Source organism: Schistocerca gregaria, chromosome 7 (assembly GCF_023897955.1).
Source record: "Schistocerca gregaria isolate iqSchGreg1 chromosome 7, iqSchGreg1.2, whole genome shotgun sequence".
Classification (NCBI taxonomy): Eukaryota; Metazoa; Arthropoda; class Insecta; order Orthoptera; family Acrididae; genus Schistocerca; species Schistocerca gregaria.
In genome coordinates, this window is record NC_064926.1 from 17,993,142 (window position 1) to 18,016,855 (window position 23,714).

Here is a 23,714-nt window from a genome sequence, read left to right on the forward strand (position 1 = left end):
ACTCTCTACGCTTTGATCGGTCCCTGGGAGACCAGTAGAAATTTTCGAAGCACATTTTGATTCATTCTGTAATCTGTGGACCTTCAGAGTGTTGATGAAACACAGAATTTGCATCGGGATTGAATACAACAATCACGATGCGGACTTGTTTCAATAGGTGTAAAGTCTCAAACTGTCTACTCATTGATCGTTCCCAGGAAGACCAGTAGTAGTTTCCGAAGCAAATCTGGAGGCACTCTGTAATCTGTGGACCTTCGAAGTGTTCATGAAACACAGGAATTGCATCGGGATTGAATACAACAGGCACCATGCGGACTTTTCTCCATGAGAGTGATCTCTCAGAGTGTCTATGCTTTGATCGTTCCCTGGAAGACCTGTAGTAGTTTCCGAGCACATCTAGAGGGATTCTGTTATCTGTGGAACTTCAGAGTGTTGATCAAACAAAGAAATTGCATCGGGATTGAATACAGAAGGCACGATGCTGTTTTTCTCCATGGGAGTAATGTCTCAAACTGTCTGCACTTTGATCGTTTCCTGGAAGACCAGTAGTAGATTCCGAAGAACATCAGGAGGCATTCTGTAATCTGTGGACCTTCAGAGTGTTGATGAAAGACTGATATTCCATCGCGATTGAATACAACAGGCACCATGCGGACTTTATTCCATGGGAGTAATGTATCAAACTGTCTGCGATTTGATCGTTCCTTGGAAGACCAGTAGTAGTTTCTGAAACACATCTTGCGGCAATCTGCAATCTGTGGACATTTAGAGTCTTGATGAAACACAGATTGCATCGGGACTGAGTACAACAGGCACCATGCGATCTTTTTTCCGTAGGTGTAAAGTCTGAAACTGTCAACGCTTTGATCCTTCCCAGGAAGACCAGTAGTAGTTTCCGAAGCACATCTGGAGGCATTCTGTAATCTGTGGACCTTCAGAGTGTTGATAAAACACAGAAATTGCATCGGGAATGTATGCAACATTCACCATGCGGACATTTTTCCATGGGAGTAATGTCTCAGTCTGTGTACGATTTGATAGTTCCCTGGAAGACCAGTAGTAGTTTCCGAAGCACAACTGGAGGCATTCTGTAATCTGTGGACCTTCAGAGTGTTGATGAAACACAGAATTTGCAACGGGATTGAATACAACAATAACCATTTGGACTTTTCTCCATGGGTGTAATGTCTCAAACTGTCTACTCTTTGATCGTTCCCAGGAAGACCAGTAGTAGTTTCCGAAGCACATCTGGAGGCACTCTGTAATCTGTGGACCTTCAAAGTGTTCATGAAACACAGAAATTGTATCGGGATTGAATACAACAGGCACCATGCGTACTTTTCTCCATGATAGTGATCTCTCAAACTGTCTACGCTTTCATCTTTCCCTGGAAGACCTGTAGTAGTTTCCGGAGCACATCTAGAGGGATTCTGCAATCTGTGGACCTTCAGAGTGTTGATAAAACACAGAAATTGCATCGGGAATGTATGCAACATTCACTATGCGGACTTTTCTCCATGAGAGTAATGTCTCGAACGGTCTACGCTTCGGTCGTTCCCTGGAAGACCTGTAGTAGTTTCCGAGCACATCTAGAGGGATTCTGTTATCTGTGGAAAGTCAGAGTGTTGATTAAACACAGAAATTACATTGGGATTGAATACAGATGGCACGATGTTGTTTTTCTCCATGGGAGTAATGTCTCAAACTGTCTGCGCTTTGATCGTTTCCTGGAAGACCAGTAGTAGTTTTCGAAACACATCTTGAGGCATTCTGTAATCTGTGGACCTTCAGAGTGTTGATGAAACACGTAAATTGCATCGGGATTGAATATATCAGGCACAATGCGGATTTTTCTCCATGGGAGTAATGTCTCAGACTGTTTACGGTTTAATAGTTTCCTGGATGACCAGTAGTAGTTTCCGAAGCACATCTGCAGGCATTCTGTAACCTGTGGATCTTCAGGGTGTTGAGGAAATACAAAAATTGCATCAGGATTAAATACAACAACCACCATACGGACTTTGCTCCAAGGGATTAATGTCTTGAGCTGTCTAAGCTTTGATCGTTCCCTGGAAATCCAGCAGAAGTTTCCGAAGCACATCTGGAGCCATTGTGTAATCTGTGGACCTTCAGAGTGTTCATGAAACTCAGAAATAGTTTCCTGGATGACCAGTAGTAGTTTACGAAGCACATCTGCAGGCATTCTGTAACCTGTGGATCTTCAGGGTGTTGAGGAAATACAAAAATTGCATCAGGATTAAATACAACAACCACCATACGGACTTTGCTCCAAGGGATTAATGTCTTGAGCTGTCTAAGCTTTGATCGTTCCCTGGAAATCCAGCAGAAGTTTCCGAAGCACATCTGGAGCCATTGTGTAATCTGTGGACCTTCAGAGTGTTCATGAAACTCAGAAATTGCATCGGGATTGAATACAAATGGCACCATGCGTACTTTTCTCCATGGGAGTAATGTCTCAAATAGTCTACGCTTTTATCGATTCCTGGGAGGCCAGTAGTAGTTTCCGAAGCACATCTGGAGCCATCCTGTAATCTGTGGACCTTCAGAGTGTTGATGAAACACGGTAATTGCATCCTGATTGAATACAACACGCACCATGCGGACGATTCTCCATTGGAGTAATGTATCAAACTGTCTCCGCTTTTCATCGTTCCTTGGAAGACAAGTAGTAGTTTCCGAAGCACATCTGGAGCCATTCTGTAATCTGTGGAGCTTCAGAGTGTTGATGAAACACAGAAATACATCGGGACTGAATACAACAGGCACCATGTGGACTTTTCACCATGGGAGTAATGTCTCAAACTGTCTATGCTTTGATCGATTCCTGGGAGGCCAGTATTAGTTTCTGAAACTAATCTGGAGGCATTCTGTCATCTGTGGACCTTCAAGGTGTTGATGAAACACAGAAATTGCAGCGGGATTGAATATATCAGGCACCATGCTGATTTTTCTCCATGGGAGTAATGTCTCAGACTGTTTTCGGTTTAATAGTTTCCTGGGTGACCAGTAGTAGTTTCCGAAGCACATCTGGAGGCACTCTGTAATCTGTGGGCCTTCATAGTGTTCATGAAACACAGATTTTGCATCGGGATTGAATACAACAGGCACCATGCGGACTTTTCTTCATGGGAGCAATGTCTCAATGGGTCTACGCTTTGATATTTCCCTGGAAGACCAGTAGTATTTTTCGAAACACATCTTGAGGCATTCTGTAATCTGTGGACCTTCAGAGTGTTGATGAAACACGTAAATTGCATCGGGATTGAATATATCAGGCACCATGCGGATTTTTCTCCATGGGAGTAATGTCTCAGACTGTTTACGGTTCAATAGATTCCTGGATGACCAGTAGTAGTTTCCGAAACACATCTTGAGGCATTCTGCAATCTTTGGACCATTAGAGTGTTGATGAAACACAGATTGCTTCGGGATTGAATACAACAGTCACCATGCTGACTTTTCTCAGTTGGAGTAATATCTGATATTGTCTACGCTTTGATCGTTCCCTGGAAGACCAGTAGTAGTTTCCGAAGCACAGCTGGAGGCATTCTGTAATCTGTGGACTTTCAGAGTGTTGATGAAACACAGAAATTGCATCGCGATTGAATACAACAGGCACCATGAAGACTTTTCTCCATGAGATAGATGTCTCAAACTGTCTACGCATTGATCGTTCCCTGGAAGACTAGTAAAAGTTTCCGAAACACATTTTGAGGCATTCTGCAATCAGTGGACCTTTAGAGTCTTTATGAAACACAGATTGCATCGTGATTGAATACAACAGGCACCATGCGTACTTTTCTCCATTGGTGTAAGGTCTCAGACAGTCAACGATTTAATAGTTCCCTGGAAGACCAGTAATAGTTTCCGAGGCACATCTGGAGGCATTCTGTAATCTGTGGACCTATAGAGTGTTGATGAAACACAGAAATTGCATCAGGATTGAATTCAAAAGGCACCATGCGTACTTTTCTCCATGGGAGTAATATCTCAAATAGTCTACGCTTTTATCGATTCCTGGGAGGCCAGTAGTAGTTTCCGAAGCACATCTGGAGCCATCTTGTAATCTGTGGACCTTCAGAGTGTTGATGAAACACGGTAATTGCATCCTGATTGAATACAACACGCACCATGCGCACGATTCTCCATTGGAGTAATGTATCAAACTGTCTCCGCTTTTCATCGTTCCTTGGAAGACCAGTAGTAGTTTCCGAAGCACATCTGGAGCCATTCTGTAATCTGTGGATCTTCAGAGTGTTGATGAAACACAGATATACATCGGGACTGAATACAACATTCACCATGTGGACTTTTCACCATGGGAGTAATGTCTGAAATTGTCTACGCTTCGATCGTTTCCTGGAAGACCAGTAATAGTTTCTGAAGCAAATCTGGAGGCATTCTGTCATCTGTGGACCTTCAATGTGTTGATGAAACACAGAAATTGCATCGGGATTGAATACAACAGGCACCATGCGGACTTTTCTCCATGGGAGTAATGTCTCAAACGGCCTACGATTTGATCGTTCCCTGGAAGACCAGTAGTAGTTTTCGAAACACATCTTGAGGCATTCTCTAATCTGTGGACCTTCAGAGTGTTGATGAAACACGTAAATTGCATCGGGATTGAATATATCAGGCACCATGCGGATTTTTCTCCATGGGAGTAATTTCTAAGACTGTTTACGGTTTAATAGTTTCCTGGATGACCAGTAGTTTCCGAAGCACATCTGGAGGCATTCTGTAGTATGTGGAGTTTTAGAGTGTTGATGAAACACAGATAATGCATCGGGATTGGAAACACCCAGGCACCGTACGGACATTTCTCCATGGGAGTAATGTCACCAATTGTGTACGCTTTGATCGGTCCCTGGAAGACCAGTAGAAGTTTTCGAAGCACATCTGGATTCATTCTGTAATCTGTGGACCTTCAGAGTGTTGATGAAACACAGATTTTGCATCGGGATTGAATACAACAATCACGATGCGGTCTTTTCTCCATGGGTGTAAAGTCTCAAACTGTCTACTCATTGATCGTTCCCAGGAAGACCAGTAGTAGTTTCCGAAGCACATCTGGAGGCACTCTGTAATCTGTGGACCTTCAAAGTGTTCATGAAACACAGAAATTGCATCGGAATTGAATACAACAGTCACCATGCGGACTTTTCTCCATGAGAGTGATCTCTCAAACTGTCTAGGCATTGATCGTTCCCTGGAAGACCTGTAGTAGATTCCGGAGCACATCTAGAGGGATTCTGTAATCTGTGGACCTTCAGAGTGTTGATCAAACACAGAAATTGCATCGTGATTGAATACAGCAGGCACGATGCTGTTTTCCTGCATGGGAGTAATGTCTCAAACTGTCTATGTTTTGATCGATTCCTGGGAGGCCAGTAGTAGCTTCCGATGCACATCATGAGGCATTCTGTAACCTGTGGAACTTCAGAGTCTTGATGCAACACAGAAATTGCATCGGGATTGAATACAACAGGCACCATGCGGACTTTTCTCCATGAGAGTGATGTATCAAACTGTCTACGCTATGATCGTTCCTGGAAGACCAGTAGTAGCTTCCAAGGCACATCTGGATGCACTCTGTAATCTGCAGACCTTCAGAGTGTTGATGAACACAGAAATGTCATCGGAACTGAATACAACAGGCCCCATGCGGACTTTTCTCCGTGGGAGTAATGTCTCAAACTGTCTACGACTCGATCGTTCCCTAGAAGACCAGTAATATTTTTCGAAGCACATCTGGAGGCATTCTGTAATCTGTGGAACTTCAGAGTGTTGATGAAAGACAGAAATTCCATTGCGATTGATAACAACAGGCACCATGCGGACTTTACTCCATGGGAGTAATGTATCAAAGTGTCTACGCTTTGATCGTTCCTTGGAAGACCAGTAGTAGTTTCCGAAACACATGTTCAGGCATTCTGCAATCTGTGGATCTTTAGAGTCTTGATGAAACACAGATTGCATCGGGATTGAGTACAACAGGTACCATGCACACTTTTTCCCATTGGTGTAAAGTTTGAAACTGTCAACGCTTTGATCCTTCCCAGGAAGACCAGTAATAGTTTCCGAAGCACATCTGGAGGCATTCTGTAATCTGTGGACCTTCAGAGTGTTGATAAAACACCGAAATTGCATCGGAAATGTATGCAACATTCACGATGCGGACTTTTCTCCATGGGAGTAATGTCTCAGTCTGTCTACGATTTGATAGTTTCCTGGATGACCAGTAGTAGTTTCTGAAGCACATCTAGTGGCATTCTGTAATATGTGGTCCTTTAGAGTGTTGATGAAACACAGATTTTGCATCGGGATTGGAAACAACAGCCACCATATGGACATTTCTCCATGGGAGTAATGTCTCCAACTGTCTACTCTTTGATCGTTCCCTGGAAGACCAGTTGAAGTTTTCGAAGCACATCTGGGTTCATTCTGAAATCTGAGGTCTTTCAGAATGTTGATGAAACACAGAAATTGCATCGGAATTGAATACATCATGCACCCTGCGGACTTTTCTCCATGGGAGTAATGTCTCAGGCTGTTTACGCTTTATTAGTTCCCTTTAAGACCAGTAGTACTTTCCGCAACACATCTGGAGGCATTCTGTAATCTGTGGACCTTTAGAGTGTTGATGAAACACTGAAATAGTTTCGGGATTAAATACAACAGGCACCATGCGATCTTTTCTCCATGGGTGTAAAGGCTCAAACTGTCTACGCTTTGATCGTTCCCAGGAAGACCAGTAGTAGTTTCCGAAGCACATCTGGAGTCATTCTGTAATATGTGGACCTTCAGCGTGTTGATGAAACACAGAAATTACATCGGGATTGAATACAACAGGCACCATGCAGACCTATCTCCATGGGTGTATTGTCTGGGACTGTCTACGCTTTGATAGTTACCTGGAAGACGAGTAGTAGTTTCCGAAGCACATCTGGAGACATTCTGTTATCTGTGGACCTTGAGAGTGTTGATGAAACACAGAAATTGCATCAGGATTAAATACAACACCCACCATACGGACTTTTTTCCATGGGATTAATGTCACTAACTGTCTACGCTTTGATCGTTCCCTGGGAGACCAGTAGTAGTTTCCGAAGCACATCTGGAGGCATTCTTAATTCTGTGTACCTTCAGAGTGTTGATGAAACACAGAAATTGCATCGCGATTGAATGCAATAGGCAACATGCTGACGTTTCTCCATGGGAGTAATGGCTTAAACTGTCTACCCTTCGATCGTTAGCTGGAAGACCAGTAGTAGCTTCCGAAGCACATCTGGAGGCACTCTGTAATCTGCAGACCTTCAGACTGTTGATGAACACAGAAATTGCATCGAAATTGAATACAACAGGCCCCATGATGACTTTTCTCCGTGGGAGTAATGTCTCAAACTGTCTACGCTTTACTCGTTCCCAGGAAGACCAGTAGTATTTTCCGAAGCACATCTGGAGGCATTCTGTAACCTGTGGACCTTCAGAGTGTTGATGAAAAACAGAAATTACATCGGGATTGAATGCAACAGGCACCATGCAGACCTATCTCCATGGGTATAATGTCACAAACTGTCTACGCTTTGATCGTTCCCTGGGAGACCAGTAGTAGTTTCCGAAGCACATCTGGAGGCATTCTTTAATCTGTATACCTTCCGAGTGTTGATGAAACACAGAAATTTCTTCGCGATTGAATACAACAGGCACCATGCGGACTTTTATCTATGAGAGTGATCTCTCAAACTGTCTACGCTTTCATCGTTCCCTGGACGACCCGTAGTAATTTCGAGAGCACATCTAGATGGATTCTGTAATCAGTGGAACTTCAGAGTGTTGATCAAACACAGAAATTGCATCAGGATTAAATACAACACCCACCATAAGGACTTTTTTCCATGGGAGTAGTGTATCAAACTGTCTCCGCTTTGATCGTTACCTGGAAGTCCAGTAGTAGTTACCGAAGCACATCTGGAACCATTCTGTAATCTGTGTACCTTCAGAGTGTTGATGAAACTCAGAAATTGCATCGGGATTGAACACAGCAGGCACCATGCGGACTTTTCTCCATGAGAGTGATGTATCAAACTGTCTATGCTATGATCGTTCCTGGAATCTGCAGAAGGCTTTCCCGGCGTAATAATTGATAATATTCTTCTCGGGTATGCAGCCGGATGATAACGTCTTCATGACACAATATTTACGCGGCCCAACTGGCCGCCATCTTCAGGTGAGAGTGCTGGTGCACGATCTCGCCGGAACTGTCTTCCCAGCGCAAGCTTCGGCCCCTATATGCCGCAGAAGATCCACAACGCGTGCGCGAGAAGGTGCCGTAATCGCCCTCTAGCGCAGTAGACATTCCCTGCCGCCTGTGATGGAAAGAGGCGAAATCGAGATATCGCTGTCAAAAATTAAAAAATAAAAATAAAGAAAAAATTTTTTATTCCGACGATAGGTCCACACACCGTTGTTTTTCAATGTCAGATAACACTGGGTCCCAAGTCTTAATTAAAAGAAAGCCCTTGTCTCTATTAATAAGATTGTCAGATAACCGAATCTCAATGGATTCTTTTAAAATACAGTCCCAATAGCGAGATGCAGGGGCAACCATTTGTGTCTCGTCATATAGTATTCTGTATCCCTCGGTGAGACAGTGTTCCGCCACTGCACACTTCTCAGGTTGAAGCAGTCTTGTGTGCCGCTGATGCTCAACACATCGCTCCTGAATGGTCCGGATTGTCTGACCAATATAAGTCTTTCCACAGTGGCAAGGGATCTTGTAAACACCGGGCTTCCTCAAACACAAGTCATCCTTAACAGAGCCAAGGAGCGCTCTAATCTTGGCTGGTGGATGAAAAATACTTTTTATGTGATATCTTTTCAGAATCCTTCCTATCTTCGAGGAAATGCTCCCAGCAAAAGGCAGAAAAGCTATCGAATTGCATATATCTTCTGGTGGTTCAGGCGAAGGTCCAAACTGGAAAGCACGACGGATCTGTTTATCTGTAAAGCCATTCTGCTTGAACACAATATTAAGATGGTTCAATTCTTGTGTCAAGCTTTCTCCATCTGAAATGGCATAAGCTCTTTTCGCCAACGTCCGCAGGAACGATAGATGACAGCTAGAAGCATGTAAGTAACGGTCCGTGAGAGTAGGCTTTCGATAAACGCTGTGTCCCAGTGTCCCATCATCCTTTCTGTACACCAGAACATCCAGAAACTGAAGCTTTCCATCATTTTCCACCTCCATTGTAAATTTGATGCTAGGATGCAGGAAATTGAAATGATCTAGGAGGCGGTCCAGGGCTTCTCTCCCATGAGGCCACACCATAAACGTATCGTCAACGTACCTCCAAAAAGCAGGTTGGTTTTGAGGACGCTGTCTTCAGCGCCATGTCCTCAAAATCTTCCATAAAAAGACTGGCGACTATTGGGGACAAAGGGCTCCCCATAGCCACTCCATCAGTCTGTTCAAAATATTTGTCATTGAATAAAAAGTACGTCGACGTTAACACGTGGCGACAAAAGCCTGGTTGTTTCCTCATCCAGTTTCTCACCAATTAATTGCAAGGATTCTTCCAGAGGAACCCGGGTAAAAAGCGACACGACATCAAAGCCACAAGCAAATCCCAGGGACTAAGAGACAAGGACTTCAATCTCTGAATAAACACCATAGAATTGGAAATGTGATGGTCGCATTTACCGACGTGAGGGCCAAGAACAGATGCTAAATACTTGGCTAGATTGTAGGTAGGAGCGCCCAAATTACTCACGATCGGACGAAGCGGGACCCCTTTCTTATGAATCTTGGGTAGACCGTATAATCTCGGTGGCACGGAAGCACCAGGACGAAGTTTTTTGAGAACGTCGTCAGGTAAAGGACTCATCTTCAACAGTGAAAGCGTCTTCCGTTTTATCCGTTCAGTTGGGTCGTCCTGCAATGTTCTGTATGCTGAGTCTTCAAGTAAGAGATCCATCTTTCCCAGATAGTCATCACGTGACAGAAGAACAGTTGCGTTGCCTTTGTCCGCTGGTAGAACTATCAGATCTTCGTCTTCTCTAATGGACCGGACGGCTGCCCTTTCGAGAGAGGAGATGTTACTCCGTGGAGGCGGCGCCCGCCGCAATGTATGTGAGACCTCTTGCCTAATCTCTTCAGCTTGATCCTGCGAAAAGCTGGACACTGCTTATTCGACTGCGCAGATGAATTCGGTGATAGGCACATTCCTCGGTGTATGGGCAAAATTCCGGCCTTTCTCCAACACTGACAGCGTGGCGTCGTCCAATTCTTTACTCGTGAGGTTAATCACTGTCCGTCGACGGGTGTCGTCATCAGATATCATGGGTTGAGAACAAAGCCGTTGAAACTTCGAAGACTGCTTCTTGACGGCGCTCCTATGCGTCCAATCTGATAGTGCCCAAAAAGAACTATCCACCCATTCCCAAGATGCATCCGACAGCAGCGACGATAACTCCAAGTGCAAGAAAAGTAAATCCTTGGATATGAGATCCAGTTGTCTTCGAGTGAAGCGAATGCGCTCCTTGACCAAGGCGAAACTGGTACGCTTCTTGATGTTGTTGGCCTTTTTCGTATCAATAAAATGCACAAATCTAGCAAACTTAGGTATTACTCTTCCATCACGACATCTCAGCAAAAAGGCGAGGGCACTCAGCAACTTGTCTTTTTTCTTACGAAGTTTATCAAATTTCTTCACAAGTTCCACCATCTCCTCCACGTAGAGGTTTCTGATGTGACTACGAAGGCTTTCCCGGCGTAATAATTGATAATATTCTTCTCGGGTATGCAGCCGGATCATAACGTCTTCATGAGACAATATTTCCGCGGTCAAACTGGCCGCCATCTTCAGGTGAGAGTGCTGGTGCACGATCTCGCCGGAACTGACTTCCCAGCGCAAGCGGCGGCCCCTATATAGGCCGCAGAATACCCACAACGCGTGCGCGAGAAGGTGCCATAATCGCCCTCTAGCGCAGTAGACATACCCCGCCGACAGTGATAGAAAGGGGCGAAATCGAGATATCGCTGTCAAAAATTAAAAAATAAAAATAAAGAAAAATATTTTTATTCCGACGATAGAACCACAGACCGTTGTTTTTCAATGTCAGATAACACTGGGTCCCAAGTCTTACTTAAAAGAAAACCCTTGTCTCTATTAATAAGATTGTCAGATAACCGAATCTCTATGGATTCTTTTAAAATATAGTCCCAATAGCGATATGCAGGGGCAACCATTTGTGTCTCGTCATATAGTATTCTGTGTCCCTCGGTGAGACAGTGTTCCGCCACTGCAGACTTATCAGGTTGAAGCAGTCTTGTGTGCCGCTGATGCTCAACACATCGCTCCTGAATGGTCCGGATTGTCTGACCAATGTAAGTCTTTCCACAGTGGCAAGGGATCTTGTAAACACCGGGCTTCCTCAAACCCAAGTCATCATTAACAGAGCCAAGGAGCGCTTTAATCTTGGCTGGTGGACGAAAAATACTTTTGATGTGATATCTTTTCAGAATCCTTCCTATCTTCGAGGAAATGCTCCCAGCAAAAGGCAGAAAAGCTACCGATTTGCAGGTATCTTCTGGTGGATCAGGCGAAGGTCCAAACTGAAAAGCACGACGGATCTGTTTATCTGTAAAGCCATTCTGCTTGAACACAATCTTAAGATGGTCCAATTCTTGTGTCAAGCTTTCTCCATCTGAAATGGCATAAGCTCTTCTCGCCAACGTCCGCAGGACCCCGTAGGCTGGAACGATAGATGACAGCTAGAAGCATGTAAGTAACGGTCCGTGTGCGTAGGCGTTCGATAAACGCTGTGTCCCAGTGTCCCATCATCCTTTCTGTACACCAGAACATCCAGAAACGGAAGCTTTAAATCATTTTCCTCCTCCATTGTAAATTTGATGCTAGGATGCAGGGAATTGAAATGATCTAGGAGGCGGTCCAGGGCTTCTCTCCCATGAGGCCACACCATAAACGTATCGTCAACGTACCTCCAAAAAGCAGGTTGGTTTTGAGGACGCTGTCTTCAGCGCCATGTCCTCAAAATCTTCCATAAAAAGACTGGTGACTATTGGGGACAAAGGGCTCCCCATAGCCACTCCATCAGTCTGTTCAAAATATTTGTCATTGAATAAAAAGTACGTCGACGTTAACACGTGGCGACAAAAGCCTGGTTGTTTCCTCATTCAGTTTCTCACCAATTAATTGCAAGGATTCTTCCAGAGGAACCCGGGTAAAAAGCGATACGACATCAAAGCTCACAAGCAAATCCCAGGGACTAAGAGACAAGGACTTCTATCTCTGAATTAACACCATAGAATTGGAAATGTGATGGTCGCATTTACCGACGTGAGGGCCAAGAACAGATGCTAAATACTTGGCTAGATTGTAGGTAGGAGCGCCCAAATTACTCACGATCGGACGAAGCGGGACCCCTTTCTTATGAATCTTGGGTAGACCGTATAATCTCGGTGGCACGGAAGCACCAGGACGAAGTTGTTTGAGAACGTCGTCAGGTAAAGGACTCATCTTCAACAGTGAAAGCGTCTTCCGTTTTATCCGTTCAGTTGGGTCGTCCTGCAATGTTCTGTATGCTGAGGCTTCAAGTAAGAGATACATCTTTCCCAGATAGTCATCACGTGACAGAAGAACAGCTGCGTTGCTTTTGTCCGCTGGTAGAAATATTAGATCTTCGTCTTCTCTAATGGACCGGACGGCTGCCATTTCGAGGGAGGAGATGTTAGTCCGTGGAGGCGGCGCCCGCCGCAATGTATGTGAGACCTCTTGCCTAATCTCTTCAGCTTGATCCTGCGAAAAGCTGGACACTGCTTGTTCGACTGCGCAGATGAATTCGGTGATAGGCACATTCCTCGGTGTATGGGCAAAATTCCGGCCTTTCTCCAACACTGACAGCGTGGCGTCGTCCAATTCTTTACTCGTGAGGTTAATCACTGTCCGTCGACGGGTGTCGCAATCAGATATCATGGGTTGAGAACAAAGCCGTTGTAACTTCGAAGTCTGCTTCTTGACGGCGCTCCTATGCGTCCAATCTGATAGTGCCCAAGAAGAACTATCCACCCATTCCCAAGATGCATCTGACAGCAGCGACGATAACTCCAAGTGCAAGAAAAGTAAATCCTTGGATATGAGATACAGTTGTCTTTGAGTGAAGCGAATGCGCTCCTTGACCAAGGCAGGCCAACAGGCAGCATTCGGACTTTTCTCCATGAGAGTGATGTCTCAAACTGTATACGCATTGATCGTTCCTGGAAGTCCAGTAGTAGCTTCCGAAGCACATCTGGAGGCACTATGTAATCTGTGGACCTTCAGAGTGTTGATGAAACACAGAAATTGCACTGGGATTGAATACAAAAGGCACAGTGCGGACTTTTTTCCATGGGAGTAATGTCTCAAACTGTCTACGCTTTGATAGTTCCCTGGAAGACCAGTAGTAGTTCCCGAAGCACATCTGGAGGCACTCTGAAATCTGTGGACCTTCAATGTGTTGATGAGAGACAGAAATTGCATCGGAATTGAATACCACAGGCACCATTCGGATTTTTCTCCATGGGAGTAATGTCTCAAGCTGTCTAAGCTTTTATCGTTACCTGTAATAACAGTAGTGGTTTCCGAAGCACATTTGGAGGCGTTCTGTAATATGTGGACCTTCAGACTGTTGATGAAACACAGAAATTTGATCGGGATTGAATACAATAGGCACCTGGCGGAATTATCTCCATGGGAGTAATGTCTCAAACTGTCTACGGTTTGATCGTTCCCTGGAAGACCAGTAGTAGTTTCCGAACAACATCTGGAAGCATTTTGTAATCTGTGGGCTTTCAGAGTGTAATTGAAACACAGAAATTGCATCGGGATTGAATACAACAGGCACCATGCGGACTTTTCTCCATGGCAGTAATTTCTGAAACTGTCTATGGTTTGATCGATTCCTGGGAGACCAGTAGTAGCTAACGATGCACATCTGGAGGCATTCTGTAATCTGAGGACTTTCAGAGTGTTGATGAACACAGAAATTGCAACGGAATTGAATTCAACAGGCACCATGCGGACTTTTCTCCGTGGGATTAATGTTTCAAACTGTCTATGACTTGGTCGTTCCCTGGAAGACCAGTAGTAGTTTCCGAAGCACATCTGGTGGCATTCTGTAATTTGTGGACCTTCAGAGTGTTGATGAAACAAAAGAAATTGCATCAAGATTAAATACAACAGGCACCATACGGACTTTTCTCCATGGCAGTAATGCCTCAAATTGTCTACTTTTTGATCGTTCCCTGGAAGACCAGTAGTAGCTTCCATAGCACATCTGCAGGCATTCTGTAATCTGTGGACCTTCAGAGTGTTGATGCAACACATCAATTGCATCGGGATTGAATACAACAGGCACCATGCGGACATTTCTAAATGGGTGTAAAGTCTCATACTGTATACTCTTTGATCGTTCCTGGAAGACCAGTAGTAGCTTCCGAAGCACATCTCGAGGAACTCTGAAATCTGCATTCAGAGTGTTGATGAACACACAAATTGCATAGGAATTGAATACAATAGGCCCCACGCGGACTTTTCTCCGTAGGAGTTATGTTTCCAACTGTCTACGCCTTGGTCGTTCCCTGGAAGACCAGTAGTAGTTTCCGAAGCACTTCTGGAGGCACTCTGTAATGTGTGGACATTCAGAGTGTTGACGAAACACAGAAATTGCATCGGCACTGAATACAACAGGCACCATTTGGGATTTTCTCCATGGGAGTAATGTCTCAAATTGTCTATGCTTTGATCGTTCCCAGGAAGACCAGTAGCAGCTTCCAAAGCACATCTGGTGGCATTCAGTAATCTGTGGACCTTCAGAGTGTTGATGAAAGACAGAAATTGCATCGGGATTGAATACAACAGGCACCATGCGGACTTTTCTCCATGGGAATAATCTCTCAAGCTGTCTAAGCTTTTATCGTTGCCTGGAAGACCTGTAGTGGTTTCCGAAGCACATTTGGAGGCGTTCTGAAATCTGTGGGCCTTCAGAGTGTATATGAATTACAAAAATTTCATCGGGATTGAGTACAACGAGCACCTGGCGGAATTTTCTCCATGGGAGTAATGGCTCAAACTGTCAACGCTATGATCGTTCCCTGGAAGACCAGTAGTAGTTTCCGAAGAAAACCTGGAGGCATTTGTAATCTGTGGGCTTTCAGAGTGTTAATGAAACACAGAAATTGCATCGGGATTCAATACAACAGGCACCATGCGGACTTTTCTCCATGGCAGTAATGTCTGAAACTGTCTATGCTTTGATCGATTCCTCGGGGACCAGTAGTAGCTAACGATGCACATCTGGAGGCATTCTGTAATCTGAGGACATTCAGAGTGTTGATGAACACAGAAATTGCAACGGAATTGAATACAACAGGCATCATGAGGACTTTCCTCCGTGGGATTAATGTTTCAAACTGTTTGTGACTTGGTCGTTCCCTGGAAGACCACTAGTAGTTTCCGAAGCACATCTGGTGGCATTCTGTAATCTGTGGACCTTCAGAGTGTTGATGAAACACATCAATTGCATCGGGATTGAATACAACAGGCACCATGCGGACTTTTCTAAATGGGTGTAAAGTCTCAAACTGTCTACTCTTTGATCGTTCCTGGAAGACCAGTAGTAGCTTCCGAAGCACATCTGGAGGAACTCTGTAATCTGCAGACATTCAGAGTGTTGATGAACACACAAATTGCATAGGAATTGAATACAACAGACCCCATGCGGAATTTTCTCCGTAGGAGTTATGCTTCCAACTGTCTACGCCTTGGTCGTTCCCTGGAAGACCAGTTGTAGTTTCCGAAGCACTTCTGGAGGCACTCTGTAATGTGTGGACATTCAGAGTGTTGATGAAACACAGAAATTACATCGGCACTGAATACAACAGGCACCATTTGGGATTTTCTCCATGGCAGTAATGTCTCAAATTGTCTACGCTTTGATCGTTCCCAGGAAGACCAGTAGCAGCTTCCAAAGCACATCTGGTGGCATTCAGTAATCTGTGGACCTTCAGAGTGTTGATGAAAGACAGAAATTGCATCGGGATTGAATACAACAGGCACCATGCGGACTTTTCTCCATGGGAATAATCTCGCAAGCTGTCTAAGCTTTTATCGTTGCCTGGAAGACCGGTAGTGGTTTCCGAAGCACACTTGGAGGCGTTCTAAAATCTGTGGTCCTTCAGAATGTTTATGAAACACAGATATTTCATCGGGATTGAACACAACGAGCACCTGGCGGAATTTTCTCCATGGGAGTAATGTCTCAAACCATCTACGGTTTGATCGATCCCTGGAGGACCAGTAGTAGTTTCCGAAGAACATCTGGAGGCATTTGTAATCTGTGGGCTTTCAGAGTGTTGATGAAAGACAGAAATTGCATCGGGATTGATTACAACAGGCACCATGCGGACTTTTCTCCATGGCAGTAATGTCTGAAACTGTCTATGCTTTGATCGATTCCTGGGAGACCAGTAGTAGCTAACGATGCACATCTGGAGGCATTCTGTAATCTTCGGACTTTCAGACTGTTGATGAACACAGAAATTGCAACGGAATTGAACACAACAGGCACCATGCGGACCTTTCTCCGTGGGATTAATGTTTCAAACTGTCTATGACTCGGTCGTTCAATGGAAGACCAGTAGTAGTTTCCGAAGCACATCTGGTGGCATTCTGTAATCTGTAGACCTTCAGAGTGTTGATGATACAAAAGAAATTGCATCAAGATTAAATACAACAGGCACCATGCGGACTTTTCTCCATGGCAGTAATGTCTCAAACTGTCTACTTTTTGATCATTCCCTGGAAGACCAGTAGTAGCTTCCATAGCACATCTGCAGGCATTCTGTAATCTGTGAACCTTCAGAGTGTTGATGAAACGCATCAATTGCATCGGGATTGAATACAACAGGCACCATGCGGACTTTTCTAAATGGGTGTAAAGTCTCAAACTGACTACTCTTTGATCGTTCCTGGAAGACCAGTAGTAGCTTCCGAAGCACATCTGGAGGAACTCTGTAATCTGCAGACATTCAGAGTGTTGATGAACACACAAATTGCATGGGAATTGAATACAACAGGCCCCATGCGGACTTTTCTCCGTAGGAGTTATGTTTCCAACTGTCTACGCCTTGGTCGTTCCCTGGAAGACCAGTAGTAGTTTCCGAAGCACTTCGGGAGGCACTCTGTAATGTGTGGACATTCAGAGTGTTGATGAAAGACAGAATTTGCATCGGGATTCAATACAACATTCACAGTGCTGACTTTTCTCCATGGGAGTAATGTCTCAAACTGTCTACGATTTGATCGTTCCCTGGAAGACCAGTGGTAGTTCCCGAGGCACAATTGGAGGCATTGTGTAATCTATGGACTTTCAATGTGTTGACGAAACACAGAAATTTCATCGGGATTGAATACAAAAGGCACAGTGCGGACTTTTCTCCATGGGAGTAATGTCTCAAACTGTCTATGCTTTGATCGTTCCCTGGAAGACCAGTAGCAGTTCCCGAAGCACATCTGGAGGCACTCTGAAATCTGTGGACTTTCAGAGTGTTGGTGAAAGACAGAAATTGCATCGGGATTGAATACCACAGGCACCATTCGGACTTTTCTCCATGGGAGTAATGTCTCAAGCTGTCAAAGCTTTTATCGTTACCTGTAATAACAGTAGTGGTTTCCGAAGCACATTTGGAGGCGTTCTGTAATATGTGGACCTTCAGACTGTTGATGAAACACAGAAATTTGATCGGGATTGAATACAATAGGCACCTGGCGGAATTATCTCCATGGGAGTAATGTCTCAAACTGTCTACGGTTTGATCGTTCCCTGGAAGACCAGTAGTAGTTTCCGAACAACATCTGGAAGCATTTTGTAATCTGTGGGCTTTCAGAGTGTAATTGAAACACAGAAATTGCATCGGGATTGAATACAACAGGCACCATGCGGACTTCTCTCCATGGCAGTAATTTCTGAAACTGTCTATGGTTTGATCGATTCCTGGGAGACCAGTAGTAGCTAACGATGCACATCTGGAGGCATTCTGTAATCTGAGGACTTTCAGAGTGTTGATGAACACAGAAATTGCAACGGAATTGAATACAACAGGCACCATGCGGACTTTTCTCCGTGGGATTAATGTTTCAAACTGTCTATGACTTGGTCGTTCCCTGGAAGACCAGTAGTAGTTTCCGAAGCACATCTGGTGGCATTCTGTAATTTGTGGACCTTCAGAGTGTTGATGAAACAAAAGAAATTGCATCAAGATTAAATACAACAGGCACCATACGGACTTTTCTCCATGGCAGTAATGTCTCAAATTGTCTACTTTTTGATCGTTCCCTGGAAGACCAGTAGTAGCTTCCATAGCACATCTGCAGGCATTCTGTAATCTGTGAACCTTCAGAGTGTTGATGAAACACATCAATTGCATCGGGATTGAATACAACAGGCACCATGCGGACTTTTCTAAATGGGTGTAAAGTCTCATACTGTCTACTCTTTGATCGTTCCTGGAAGACTAGTATTAGCTTCCGAAGCACATCTGGAGGAACTCTGAAATCTGCATTCAGAGTGTTGATGAACACACAAATTGCATAGGAATTGAATACAATAGGCCCCACGCGGACTTTTCTCCGTAGGAGTTATGTTTCCAACTGTCTACGCCTTGGTCGTTCCCTGGAAGACCAGTAGTAGTTTCCGAAGCACTTCTGGAGGCACTCTGTAATGTGTGGACATTCAGAGTGTTGACGAAACACAGAAATTGCATCGGCACTGTATACAACAGGCACCATTTGGGATTTTCTCCATGGGAGTAATGTCTCAAATTGTCTATGCTTTGATCGTTCCCAGGAAGACCAGTAGCAGCTTCCAAAGCACATCTGGTGGCATTCAGTAATCTGTGGACCTTCAGAGTGTTGATGAAAGACAGAAATTGCATCGGGATTTAATACAACAGGCACCATGCGGACTTTTCTCCATGGGAATAATCTCTCAAGCTGTCTAAGCTTTTATCGTTGCCTGGAAGACCTGTAGTGGTTTCCGAAGCACATTTGGAGGCGTTCTGAAATCTGTGGACCTTCAGAGTGTTTATGAAACACAGAAATTTCATCGGGATTGAGTACAACGAGCACCTGGCGGAATTTTCTCCATGGGAGTAATGGCTCAAACTGTCAACGCTATGATCGTTCCCTGGAAGACCAGTAGTAGTTTCCGAAGAACACCTGGAGGCATTTGTAATCTGTGGGCTTTCAGAGTGTTAATGAAACACAGAAATTGCATCGGGATTCAATACAACAGGCACCATGCGGACTTTTCTCCATGGCAGTAATGTCTGAAACTGTCTATGCTTTGATCGATTCCTCGGAGACCAGTAGTAGCTAACGATGCACATCTGGAGGCATTCTGTAATCTGAGGACATTCAGAGTGTTGATGAACACAGAAATTGCAACGGAATTGAATACAACAGGCATCATGAGGACTTTCCTCCGTGGGATTAATGTTTCAAACTGTCTATGACTTGGTCGTTCCCTGGAAGACCACTAGTAGTTTCCGAAGCACATCTGGCGGCATTCTGTAATCTGTGGACCTTCAGAGTGTTGATGAAACAAAAGAAATTGCATCAAGATTAAATACAACAGGCACAATACGGACTTTTCTCCATGGCAGTAATGTCTCAAACTGTCTACTTTTTGATCTTTCCTGGAAGACCAGTAGTAGCTACCATAGCACATCTGCAGGCATTCTGTAATCTGTGGACCTTCAGAGTGTTGATGAAACACATCAATTGCATCGGGATTGAATACAACAGGCACCATGCGGACTTTTCTAAATGGGTGTAAAGTCTCAAACTGTCTACTCTTTGATCGTTCCTGGAAGACCAGTAGTAGCTTCCGAAGCACATCTGGAGGAACTCTGTAATCTGCAGACATTCAGAGTGTTGATGAACACACAAATTGCATAGGAATTGAATACAACAGGCCCCATGCGGAATTTTCTCCGTAGGAGTTATGCTTCCAACTGTCTACGCCTTGGTCGTTCCCTGGAAGACCAGTTGTAGTTTCCGAAGCACTTCTGGAGGCACTCTGTAATGTGTGGACATTCAGAGTGTTGATGAAACACAGAAATTGCATCGGCACTGAATACTACAGGCACCATTTGGGATTTTCTCCATGGCAGTAATGTCTCAAATTGTCTACGCTTTGATTGTTCCCAGGAAGACCAGTAGCAGCTTCCAAAGCACATCTGGTGGCATTCAGTAATCTGTGGACCTTCAGAGTGTTGATGAAAGACAGAAATTGCATCGGGATTGAATACAACAGGCACCATGCGGACTTTTCTCCATGGGAATAATCTCTCAAGCTGTCTAAGCTTTTATCGTTGCCTGGAAGACCGGTAGTGGTTTCCGAAGCACATTTGGAGGCGTTCTAAAATCTGTGGACCTTCAGAATGTTTATGAAACACAGATATTTCATCGGGATTGAATACAACGAGCACCTGGCGGAATTTTCTCCATGGGAGTAATGTCTCAAACCATCTACGGTTTGATCGTTCCCTGGAGGACCAGTAGTAGTTTCCGAAGAACATCTGGAGGCATTTGTAATCTGTGGGCTTTCAGAGTGTTGATGAAAGACAGAAATTGCATCGGGATTGAATACAACAGGCACCATGCGGACTTTTCTCCATGGCAGTAATGTCTGAAACTGTCTATGCTTTGATCGATTCCTGGGAGACCAGTAGTAGCTAACGATGCACATCTGGAGGCATTCTGTAATCTGAGGACTCTCAGACTGTTGATGAACACAGAAATTGCAACGGAATTGAACACAACAGGCACCATGCGGACTTTTCTCCGTGGGATTAATGTTTCAAACTGTCTATGACTTGGTCGTTCAATGGAAGACCAGTAGTAGTTTCCGAAGCACATCTGGTGGCATTCTGTAATCTGTAGACGTTCAGAGTGTTGATGAAACAAAAGAAATTGCATCAAGATTAAATACAAAAGGCACCATACGGACTTTTCTCCATGGCAGTAATGTCTCAAACTGTCTACTTTTTGATCATTCCCTGGAAGACCAGTAGTAGCTTCCATAGCACATCTGCAGGCATTCTGTAATCTGTGAACCTTCAGAGTGTTGATGAAACGCATCAATTGCATCGGGATTGAATACAACAGGCACCATGCGGACTTTTCTAAATGGGTGTAAAGTCTCAAACTGACTACTCTTTGATCGTTCCTGGAAGACCAGTAGTAGCTTCCGAAGCACATCTGGAGGAACTCTGTAATCTGCAGACATTCAGAGTGTTGATGAACACACAAATTGCATAGGAATTGAATACAACAGGCCCCATGCGGACTTTTCTCCGTAGGAGTTATGTTTCCAACTGTCTACGCCTTGGTCGTTCCCTGGAAGACCAGTAGTAGTTTCCGAAGCACTTCTGGAGGCACTCTGTAATGTGTGGACATTCAGAGTGTTGATGAAACACAGAAATTGCATAGGCACTGAATACAACAGGCACCATTTGGGATTTTCTCCATGGGAGTAATGTCTCAAATTGTCTACGCTTTGATCGTTCCCAGGAAGACCAGTAGCAGCTTCCAAAGCACATCTGGTGGCATTCAGTAATCTGTGGACCTTCAGAGTGTTGATGAAACACAGAAATTGCAACGGAATTGAATACAACAGGCACCATGCGGACTTTTCTCCGTGGGATTAATGTTTCAAACTGTCTATGACTTGATCGTTCCCTGGAAGACCAGTAGTAGTTTCCGAAGCACATCTGGTTTCATTCTGTAATCTGTGGACCTTCAGAGTGTTGATGAAACACAGAAATTGCATCGGGATTGAATACAACAATCACAGTGCTGACTTTTCTCCATGGGAGTAATGTCTCAAACTGTCTACGATTTGATCGTTCCCTGGAAGACCAGTGGTAGTTCCCGAGGCACATCTGGAGGCATTGTGTAATCTATGGACTTTCAATGTGTTGACGAAACACAGAAATTTCATCGGGATTGAATACAACAGGCACCATGCGGACTTTTTTCCATGGGAGAAATGTCTCTAACTGTCTACGCTCTGATCGTTTCCTGGAAGACCAGTAGTAGTTTCCGAAGCACTTCTGGAGGCACTCTGTAATGTGTGGACATTCAGAGTGTTGATGAAACACAGAAATTGCATCGGCACTGAATACAACAGGCACCATTTGGGATTTTCTCCATGGGAGTAATGTCTCAAATTATCTACGCTTTGATCGTTCCCAGGAAGACCAGTAGCAGCTTCCAAAGCACATCTGGTGGCATTCAGTAATCTGTGGACCTTCAGAGTGTTGATGAAAGACAGAAATTGCATCGGGATTGAATACAACAGGCACCATTCGGACTTTTCTCCATGGGAGTAATGTCTCAAGCTGTCAAAGCCTTTATCGTTACCTTTAATAACAGTAGTAGTTTCCGAAGCACATTTGGAGGCGTTCTGTAATATGTGGACCTTCAGAGTGTTGATGAAACACTGAAATTTCATCGGGATTGAATACAATAGGCACCTGGCAGAATTATCTCCATGCGAGTAATGTCTCAAACTGTCTAGGTTCGATCGATTCCTGGGAGACTAGTACTAGCTTCAGAAGCACATCTGGAGGCACTCTGTAATCTGTGGACCTTCAGAGTGTTGAAGAAACGTAGAAATTGCATCGGCACTGAATACAACACCCACCATTTGGGATTTTCTCCATGGGAGTAATGTCTCAAACTGTTTAAGCTTTGATCGTTTCCAGGAAGACCAGTAGCGCTTCCGAAGCACATCTGGAGGCATTCTGTAATCTGTGGACCTTCAGAGTGTTGATGAAACACAGAAATTGCATCGGGATTGAATACAACAATCACAGTGCTGACTTTTCTCCATGGGAGTAATGTCTCAAACTGTCTACGATTTGATCGTTCCCTGGAAGACCAGTGGTAGTTCCCGAGGCACATCTGGAGGCATTGTGTCATCTATGGACTTTCAATGTGTTGATGAAATACAGAAATTTCATCGGGATTGAATACAACAGGCACCATGCGTACTTTTCTCCATGGGAATAATGTCTCAAACTGTCTACGCTTTGATCGATACCTGGGAGACAGGTAATAGTTTCCGAAGCACATTTGGAGGCATTCTGTAATCTGTGGACCTTCAGAGTGTTGATGAAACACACAAATTGCATAGGGATTGATTACAACATTCACCATGCGGACTTTTCTCCATGGGAGTAATGTCTCAAACTGTCTAGGTTTGATCCATTCCTGGCAGACCAGTATTAGTTTCCGAAGCACATCTGGAGGCACTCTGTAATCTGTGGACCTTCGGAGTGTTGATGAAACACAGAGATTGCATCGGGATTGTATAGAACAGGCACCTGGCGGAATTTTCTCCGTGGGAGTAATGTCTCAAACTATCTACGCTTTGATCGTTCCCTGGAAGACCAGTAGTAGTTTCCGAAGAACATCTGGAGGCAATCTGTAATCTGTGGACCTTCAGGGTGTTGATGAAACAACAGAAATTGCATCAAGATTAAATGCAACAGGCACCATACGGACTTTTCTCCATGGCAGTAATGTCTCAAACTGTCTACTCTTCGATCGTTCCCTGGAAGA